This window comes from Vombatus ursinus, unplaced genomic scaffold (assembly GCF_900497805.2).
Source record: "Vombatus ursinus unplaced genomic scaffold, bare-nosed wombat genome assembly UNPS02009205.1, whole genome shotgun sequence".
NCBI lineage: Eukaryota > Metazoa > Chordata > Mammalia > Diprotodontia > Vombatidae > Vombatus > Vombatus ursinus.
Window position 1 is genome coordinate 49,831,357 of NW_020948983.1, and position 10,825 is coordinate 49,842,181.

The following is a 10,825-nucleotide window of genomic DNA, read 5'->3' on the forward strand; positions in this document are numbered from 1 at the left end:
AGGGAGGGGAAGGGAAGGAAGGGGAGGGGAATGGGAGGGGAGGGGAATGGCAGGGGAGGGGAATGGGAGGAAAAGGGAAGGGAAGGGGAAGGGAAGGGAGGAGAAGGGAAGGAAAGGGGAAGGGGGAAGGGAAGGGAAGGGGAAGGGAAGGGAAGGGGAAGGGAAGGGAGGGGAAAGGAAGGGAGGGGAAGGGAAGGGAAGGGAAGGGAGGGGAAGGGAGGGGAGGGGAGGGGAGGAGAAGGAAAGGGAACAATTCCTGCCTCTAAGAAGCTCACATTCTATGAGTGGTTAAAACATGTAAATAAATGAGTACAAAAAGGGATAGAGATTAGATTTGTGATTTCATTGGTATACGGAATTCCCTCTACCAACCCAGGTTTGTAGCTAAACTGAAGATGAATATTTTTGAGAACTGCCAAGAGCACTGAAAGGTCAGAGGTTTTGCCCAGAGTCACATAGCTAGAACGTGTCAGTCAGGATTTGAACCTAGGTCTTCCTGGTTTCAAGGCCAGCTCTATCTGCTAAGCTACTTGCTGCTGTTCAGTTATTTCAGTTGTTTTTGATTCTTCCTGATACCATTTTGGGGTTTTCTTGGCAAAGATACTGGAGTAGTTTGCCATTTCCTTCTCCAACTCATTTTACAGATAAGGAATTGAGGCAAACAGGGTTAAGTGAATTGTTCAGGGTCACAGAGCTAATATGTGTCTGAAGCTGAATTTGAACTCAGGTCTTCCTGCCTCCAGCCTAGCCTCCCAGCTGCCCTGCTAAACCACATTGCCTCTCATATACAATATATGCATATATACATATACATGTGATATATAAAATTACATGTACAATATATGTGTATATAGGCGGGTATACATATATGCTCACACATACATGTGTATATATATAACAAGGCAAATATTTAGAAGGTGCCTTGTAAACATTAGTGTTCTATATAAGTATACAGTTAAAACTACACTAATACTTTTGGGACACTGTTAACAATGTAAGGTGTTTTTATACATGAATAAATAAAAAGTTATTTATGAAGTGCTTACTATGAATAATATACGTGAATGAATAAAAAGTTATTTATGAAGTGCTTACTATGTGTCAGGTAGATAGATACATAAAAATCATCATTAAAAGCAAGGTGGCTTTACTTTCTAGAACTTCAGACAATTAAAAGAAGTCCAATCAGTCAGAAAACAAGTGATATGAAAAAATGGCTATTTCTCTGACCTCCAAGCAGCTATTTTAGGTGTGTGTCTAACTTGAAATCCAATCCTTATTTTAAAAATGTCAATTTATAATCTTAGCCTTTAAGCTACGGTATGACTCTTACCATAAACAAATAATTTCTCTGATAAGTCTTTGAGAATCTTAAACTCTAAGTCGTTTGCAGAATATTCCACAGCAATCTGTAGTAAGAAAATACTTTCTTTGCTCTCTTGTGATGTCACTTTCTTTCAGTCTCTTTCAAATCAAAATGAGATAACCTGAGGGCAGGATCTACCAAATCTAATCTCCTTTCTTCTCCCCACCGCCCCTCTCCCCACCCCAGCTTCACACAGAGCTCAGCAAGGCATATTCTCCAGGGGAGTTCTGCATATGTTTCTGAATTTGAAAATCATGGCTTAATCTGGGCAGGTATTCTTACTCTCTTCTATTTTCAGCCCTGACACTAATTGGTTCTTTGACCTTGAAGATTTATTTCCTCTCTCAATCTTTTTATGGTTTGATCTACAGAGACAAAGTGAAATAACTCACTGGGTAGATCCCTTCATTAATGGACAACCAACAGGCACTTCTCATCATTTAGCTTGTAGCCTTCCCTCAAAAAGTAACTGAAACAGTACTCAAGCTACAATTTTGGATTACCTTATCCATGTGCCCAAGCCAGACTTTTTCTATAGCTATCCCAAAAGGGAGAGTTAAAAGAGCTTAGGTTTAAAAGAACTTAAGAATCTTTCTGTGGTTTCCATCTTTCATTAAGGTTCCCAGGAAAACTAAGCCAAAGGCAAAGGACAAGAGAGGCCTGGTGAATTTCCTTTCCTAAAATTCAATTCAATTCAACAGACATTTTAAAAATGCCTACTATGTGCAGAGTACCACGATAGGTGTTGCAGAGGTATGAAATTTAGATAAGACCCAATCCCTATCCTCTTGAAATTTAATTGAAGTGAGGGATATGATACATTCAAAATGACTCAAACAAGAGAGAAGATAATTAGTTCATAAGAGAAGTATAAAATGCCATGCAAGGGCCAGGGACGGAAAAGATCAATTTATGCTTGAATTCTCATTTGGTAGACCGTGATTTCCTTTGGGCTTTAGGTCTAATGTGATTTTTATGGCTGATGAAGCCTATCTGGGTTCTTTTGAGTTAAGGGTGGCAGGTAAGGAATTTCTTCCTTCACTCAAATCCATAATATAAGGATTTATCTTTTTGCATTTAGATGATCTTTAAATACCATATCTTTAATACCATATATATCTCAGTAATTCTCTGAACCTCTTGGTATTATAGATCATACTATACATTCATCTTTTTTTCACAGATATAGACATTAAGGTTCAGTTCCCACAATCACAGAAGAAAAAAAAAGTTCACTGGACCCACAACAAAAGTTCTGGTCCCACAACTGTCTTGTTAATAGAACCTTGGACTTTACCCTTCTGCCATAACAATAAGAAATCTTACTTTCTCAAAGCAATATGGTATAGTGAGTGGACAGTGGTCAGTCTTGGAGCAAGGAATATCCATGTTTGAATCCTTTCACTGATATATCCTGGCTGTGTGACCATGTGTAAATCACTTAATCTCTCAGTCACAGAAAGTATAAATTTACTATAGGTAAGATGTCAATTTACCTGAGTGTAGGAAAGGTTCTGTATTAGGATTTAACCATGCAGATGAAATCATAGGTCTGGATTGAAAGTGAGGACAGGGAACTTCTTTGAAACCTATATTTCAACTTTCTCCTATAATCTCTAAAGCCTTTCTCCAACAATTGTCATTGGTCAGTCATTTTTAAGTCATGTCAGACTCTTCATGACCCCATTTGGGATTTTCTTGGCAAAGATACTAGAGTGGTTTGCCATTTCCTTTTCCAGTTCATTTTACAGATGAAGAAACTGAGGCAAATAGGGTTAAATGACTTGCCCAGGGTCACACAGCTAGTAAGTGTCTGAGGCTGGATTTGAACTCAGGAAGATGAATCTTCTTGACTTCAAGCCCAGCACTCTATCCACTGCATCACCTAGCTTCCCTTCCAACAGTGGCACTTAACAATTTTCATTAACTTTTTAAAGGATCCTAACAAATAGGTAATGTGCCTAAGAACACCATCAGGATTTTTTTTTTAAGACACACCAGCTCATAAAAACTAAAGAACAGCTAAAGAATAAAAGGGTTGCAGTCTGAATTGATGGAAGTACCAATATTAGTGAAGTTCTATCATAGGCATATGTCCACTGCCACTTCAGGTTTCAATCCCTCTACACCTTTACTAGAAGATCTTTAAGAACTGATGAGGTTGAAAAAATTCCTCACCTGGTGGCCAACTCTTTGGTGACGGGCTAGGTGGTGGCTAGAAAGTCTTTGTTTCATAGCCTACACTCAGGTCTTTTTAGATTGTCAGACCTGTTAGGTTTGTAGTCTGCTGGCACATTCTTCAAGTGACCAAATTCACATCGTTTCCACAACAACGCATCAAAAAAGTAGGACTTTTTGGTTTTAACTTTATGGTTAATAATGGTTGACTTTAAATAGGCATCAATGTTGAAAGAGTTCATAGATTAAACAAACAGATTCTCAGGAAACTAAATCCTTATCCATTCCCCAGTTCTTAAAGAGCCCCAAAGTGAGCAAATACTGCTAGAGCTTCAGGATCATGCTTCTGAAGCACCGCAGCCTGGGCACAGAAAGTTTGGCATAACTATCAATCAATTCTGAAAGCATTTATAAGGAGTTTACTGCATGCTAAGCAGTAGGTCAGGTGCTGTGGATACAAGCACAACATCGAGATATTCCCTACTTCCCACCCTTAATCCTAGCTAGGCTCTATTCTCCCTTGGCCACATGATCTAGGTCCCAGGAGTTCTGTTCACCCCAAACTACTTGGCCCCTCCCAGATCCCTCCCACAGTCTTTCTGTATATAAGGTCCATCTTGTCTCCATTAAGGTGCTCAGATTCCTAAAATCTAGCCATTGCTCAGATTCTTATAATCTAGCCAATAGCTTACTAATGTTCAGACTCCTTAAGAGTCTGCCCAATATGATGGATGTTCTAATAAGCCATGTCATTGGCTGAAAAAAAAAAAAAGAAATATTCCCTACCCTCAGGGAGCTCATGATCTATTAGGGGAAACAACATGTGTGTGTGTGTGTGTGTGTGTGTGTATGTGTATGTGAGAGAGAGACACAGAGAGAGAGAGAGAGAGAGAGAGAGATTAAATACAAGGTAATTGTGAGTGAGGCACTAGCAGCTGGAGGGAACAGGAAAAGCGTCATGTAGGAGGTGGCATCTGAGCTGAGCTTTAAAGGGAAACTAGAGCTGCTCTTGGCTACCACACTCCCAATAAACTACCAAAGTGTGAAGAAATCTTACCTCACTTAAAAGCTGACAGGGGCCTTATTACTATTATATATTGCACTGAAAACTCTAAGCCTTCCTGTAAGTCATCACTTTATACGGTTTTCATAGTGACAGTAAAATCCTGCCACCAGCGGCACTGTCACCCTTCCTCTCAGCAAAGCCTTTTCCTTACCATGACATTCAAAGTACAGAGTCTCCTTCATCTCAAGGAGCTGTCCTATCAGCACACTAATGGGAACAATTCATTTAACCTACGCTAGAAATGCAGCCAAGGAGCTGTGTAATATGTATAGGATCCTGAGGGGAATCAATCCACTCTCTGCTGGCCCTTCCTACCATTTGATTCATTGACTAGAGTTCCACTTTCTTCCTACTTAGCCTGACTTATAGGCACAAAGGACATCCTGGAAAAGGTAAGGTAACTTTGCCAAATGTCTTCCAGCTGCTTGTTTGGGACAATCCTCTGCTGTCAGACAATAAATGTCTAGGGCCCAACACTTTCCGTGAACCACTGTGGCTTCAAAAACTGTTCTCCTTGATATGTGATTAATGGCCTACATAACTCACATTCCTACCCATCTTTCAAAGCAGGCAGGGGTTTTTAATTTTTTCTGTATCATGGACTTCTTCAGCAATCTGGAGAAGCCTATGGATCTCTCCTCAGAATGTTTTTCAATGAATTAAAAAAAATACATAGGATTAAAAGGAAACTACCTCTGAAATCTATCCATGGATCCAAGTTAATAACCTTTGCTTTAAACTCTTTAAACTCAAAAGTTTCCTTCCCAAGGTCTTAAGTTAGTAATATTTTTCCCCCCTCAAGCATTATAAGGCACTTTATTTTGTCCTCTGATGTACTTATCATGTGTTCTTCTGTATTAGAGCTATAGATAGATGGATAGATGGATAGATAGATAGATACATAGATATTTGCATAAATTTTTTTTCTTTTGAACTGATTTTACATGATTTAGAATTACTAGGCTGTAGATTCTACAAGGACAGAGATTGTGGCTTATCTAAATTTTGTGGCAGCCTCCCCCCCATACCTTCTGGTTCAGTACTGTGCTGTGCACATAGGAGGTGTTTAATATACATGCATTAAACAGATACGAATTGAAGAAGCACCGTGGTGTTTGTGGCCAGATGATCTGGGTTCATATCCTATTTCTGTTACTTAATACCTGTCTTGATTTGGTAGCCTAGGGGAGGAGTCAAGAAGACTTCAGTTCAAATTCAGCCTCAGAAATTTATTAGCTACATGACCCTCGACAAGTCACTTAGCCTCTAGCAGTCTCAGTTTCCTCATAAAATAAGGGGGAAAGGGTCATTAAATGACCCTGAAGGTCTTTTTCAGTTTTAAAATCTATGGTTCTGTGAATAACACTTAATCTCTTCTTATTATGTCTCTAGCTTTTGCTTGCATATCTTTGGATTAATAAAATACTGATTTTACATGACCCTGTTTACTGCCTTTAATCTAATTCAGATATAACATTTGTGAAGCAAAAACACCTGAAAAAAGCATGTGCAATAAGTTGTGTTAAAGCCCTGTTTTTAAATGACTTAATGGTAATCTTGCTGCTATAGAGGAAAATGCCTGGGTGAAGCAGGTCCAATGGGAAAGGAGTTGATTTTCTAAAGTGGAGCTAATCATGGAGTCATTTATATTCTCAAAGAGCACGCTCACTTTCCTTCTGGTCATTTTTCAAGACAGCTACAAATTTGACCTAGTCCTCACATTAAGCTGATGTTGAACATAAATACTGTTATCCTCATTTTGTATCTGGGCCAATTGAATCAGATAGAGTATCTTCCTGTAGGCCATAAAAGATTACTAAGGGGACTAACAGTTAGTGATTCGTTCCAACAAGTAGGTATCAGTCAATTTGTCCATTCTGAAGGGGTTTTATTTGTCACCCTCCCATTGGAATGGCCCATCCAACAGCTTTAATCATTAGGTCCTTGAATAACTAGAGGAAGAAAGTGTTCCATGACTTTTTCATCTCTAACTTGAAATGGCTTCAATTTGTGTAGGTAGTACTTTCTATGGGATTCTGTTTGTAATAACTAAACTAAGAAGGCCATGCTTTTGTTTTTAATTCTTAATGGAGTTTTCAGTGCCAGTCAGGTTTGTTACTCTAACATCTGAAGAGTGAGGGTTGGCCCATGCAAAAGTCAACCAACCTCTAACTTACTGACGTTATTTTTATCCTTTGCAGAAACCTCAAACCCAGGTCAGAAGCTACACTTCCTACACCCTGCCCTCTAAGAACCTTCACCCCTATCTCAGCTTTGAATGCTAGCTAGCTGGCAACTGCTCTAGGAGGCCCAAATGTGACCTCTCAGCAGATCCTTTGTCAAGACTACTTTAAACACAGAGTGAAACAATGACGTTTATTCTCACAGGTGCAGTCGACACTGTCCCTGATCCCCTCCCCCTCAAAATAGGGTATTTCCTGTCAGAAAAAGTTGGTTGACTCATGTCTCTATTCTGTTCCCAAACTTTTGAAACTTCACAGCCACACGCAAGAGTTCACAGAAGTCCCATGAATTATGAATTAAACAAATTTCAGCATGTGTGTGTGTGTGTGTGTGTGTGTGTGTGTGTGTGTGTGGAGAGGAGTGTGGGTATGGGTGTGGGTGTGGCATGCTAATGGAACCAAGCCACCTACTCAAAAGGATTTGACGACCTGGAAGAGAAAAGAAATTCTAACTTTTAAACTTTTCTTAATATTTCATGTTATTTTTTGTTATTTTACACTCTCTTGCTTTATAATAAATTGATGTGATGCCTGAGGGGCTCATCATTTATATTATATGGTATCTCATTCACAGTTCCTTGGGGGGGGGATGTGCACAGCTTTGCTTTGTAGTCATCTTGGCATACTTGTTGGTGAGTTAATTAATAATAATATTAGTGTAGATTGTGTAAGGAAATGGTAGAGATTGTGTGCCATGTCACTGAAGTTTGCAAAAATCTAGCACACAGAAAATTCCTATAAAAACATGACCAATTGGTTTAAATTATACACCAGCAACTTGCTATCCTTCATAAACCAAACAGGCAAGAAATTCCAATACTACAAATACAAACCCCATAATATTCTTGAGAATTCAATAAATACAGGATGATGTATCATCAGAGACAAAACTGTTGCCTACAGTTGCCTAGAAATAAAATTAATCCACAAAAAATTAAGAACCCTTTTTTTAAATAGAGGTTGCCATATCAGATACTCATAACCTCCAAACTATTCGGAATGAAAAGCTTTCAAAACAGAGACTTGGCAGAAGAAATCAAACCATGTGGGGATAGGATGAAGCACAGATCATTTCCATTATCCTGTCTGCTACGGGAGTTATACTGAGGATGCTTTTAGTGAATCAACGCAAGATGAGCTTATGTCCTAATACTTTTATTCAACTACAAAAAGCAATCATTTTATCCACCTGCACAATAGTCTGCCTGGCATTAAACATTTTAAAAAAATAGTAGGATAGCAACTTATTCCAGCACTTTTTCTATTTCAATACTTTCAGATATAAGATGTGATTTGGTTGTTCAGTCATTTCAGTCGTGTCTGACTCTTTGTGATCTCATTTGGGGTTTTCTTGGCAAAGATACTGGACTGGTTAGCCATTTATTTCTCCAACTCATTTTACAGATGAGGACACTGAGGCCAATAGGGTTAAATGACTTCCTCAGGGTCACATAGCTTGTAAGTGTCTAATGCCAGATTTGAACTCAGGAAGATGAGTCTGGCCTGGCATTCTATTCACTGTGCCACTGAGCTGCCCCATAAGATGGGAAGAACAAGAAAAATAATGGATGTAACTCCACCCCATTGGCTCTGTCTACACTATGCCCCATGGAACATGCGTGGAGCTGGACTCCTTTAGTATATGTGATCTAGGGAGTGTCCTCTAACCAAAGCCAATAAGAGCGGGGGTGGGAGAGATTGATTATACCAATTACTATAACAACAACAACAATAACAGAAATAGTAATAATAATAATAAATAACCTCAGATATCCTTGAGAATTCAGCTACTAAACTGCACTGAAACCAGAGCGGCATCATAGACCAAAATGTTGCCCACAAATGCCTACATGCAACATTGCATTGATCTGTAAAAATTTAGGAAGTATGTTTTTAATAGTTACCATCATGCCAAGTTTTTATAGTCTCCAAGCTAGGTGGAGTGAAAACTTTCAAAATACAAACACCTAGCAGAAAAAAAAAAAATCAAAATCATGGGGGAACAAGTCTGAGTACATGTTATCTCCATCATACTCCCTGCTACTAATATTGTATCAAGGATGCTTTCAGTGAACCTACAGAAGATGAGTTCACATTGTAATACTTTTCTTCAACTACAAAAATCAGTTGCGCTAGAGATTAGTGCAATGGTCTACAAAACATTAAACATGAAAGAGTATGAGTAGGATAGACACTTGTTACAGGCCTATTCTTGGAACTCTATTAAAAAATGAGAACGAATTTTCTATAACAATAAAGATTCTGTTGGGGTACCATATTTATATGTTAATAATATTCATAATTACTTTTATAATATAAAATGGTTCAAAGCTTACTTCTGTCTTGGAGGCAACTGGGTATAATGTAGAATGCTTCTGTGTTTTGTAAGGCTGGAGCATAGTTGTCCCTTCCACATCACAGGGGCTAGGGGTACATTGCCCCCTGTGATCTGGAAAATCCCAGTAAAATTTTTGACTCTCCCTTTGTACCAGAGAAGAAATCTGAATTATTAGGATATTAAAAGATAAAATATGTTGATATTATGTAACACTGTACATATATTTCACGTATTTCCACATTTCTAAACTTTTTCTGCCTTGTCTGCTAACCTTTATATATCGTCTGCTGCTTTCACAAAACTCCCCCCAAATTCACATTTAATTTCTTACGCTGACCAGCAAATTTTGAAACCCATGATGCAGAAAGCTGTGATGTGGAAGGGATAACTGTATATGTGTTTCCACTATGGAAATCTGAATCTAAAAAGTTCTTTAAATGGTTAAGGTTCAATCCAGGTCTGGAATGAGGTAAGATACTATCCCATTATTTAATTTAGCTTGTGGAGAAGCCATCCCATTTCTTCTTTTCTCCAAAGTGTTTTATCAAGAATATTTAGAGAAGGGGCAGCTATGGATAGTGGATAGAGCACCAGCCCTTGAATCAGGAGGACCTGAGTTCAAATCCAGCCTCAGACACAACGTTTACTAGCTTTGTGACCCTGGGCAAGTCACTTAACCCCAACTGCCTCACAAAAAAGAAGAAAAGAGGAATATTTGGCGATCTAAGAGTCAGAATCATAGGATCATAGCTCTAGAGCTGAGAGGGGACTAAGGGGCCTCTAATTCAAACCCCTCATTTTACAGATGAGGAAACTGAGGCTCAGGGAGTCAACTTCATCAATTCAGTAAATGCTGAACTAACTCTCTGGGATCCTTGTGTGACAATGTGAAAACCTAAGGATGTAGGATCAGAAGACCAGGGTCCTACATTTAGCTTTACTCTGTAATCTCTATTGGGACTCCTGGCTTCTGAGGGCTTTTGTTACCTCACCTATAAAATTAGGGTTACACTATAATCATAGAATTGTTAGAATGAGAAGCATCCTAAGAGATTTTCTAAGACTGGATGTGAGGTTGGGTGGTACAATGGAAAGAATGTTGGAATTGTAGTTTAAGGACCAGAGTTTGAATCTTTACCTTCTGTTTACTGCCTATGTGCCTTTGGGTAAACCACTTAAGGTCCCAATTCTTTAACTGTAAAATAAAAGAATTGGACCGAATGGCCTCTAAGATCCTTTCCAGCTCTCAGTCTATGACTCCATAATCTAAATCCTTATACATAGTTTATATAAGACATGTAGGTTATATCTACTCTAAATCCCTATTTATAACTTATATAACATATAGATTACATATACTCTAAATCCTCCTATTTAATCTATATGGCATATAGATTACATATACTCTAAATCCTTATTTTTAATTTATATAACATATAGATTATATATACTCTAAATCCTTATATATTATCTATATATATAAGACATGTAGATTATATATACTCTAAATGCTTATATATAATTTATATAACACTTATAGATTATATATAATCTAAAGCCACATATAATCTATATAAGACATGTAGATTATATATACTCTAAATCCCTATTTATGACTTATATAACATATAGAT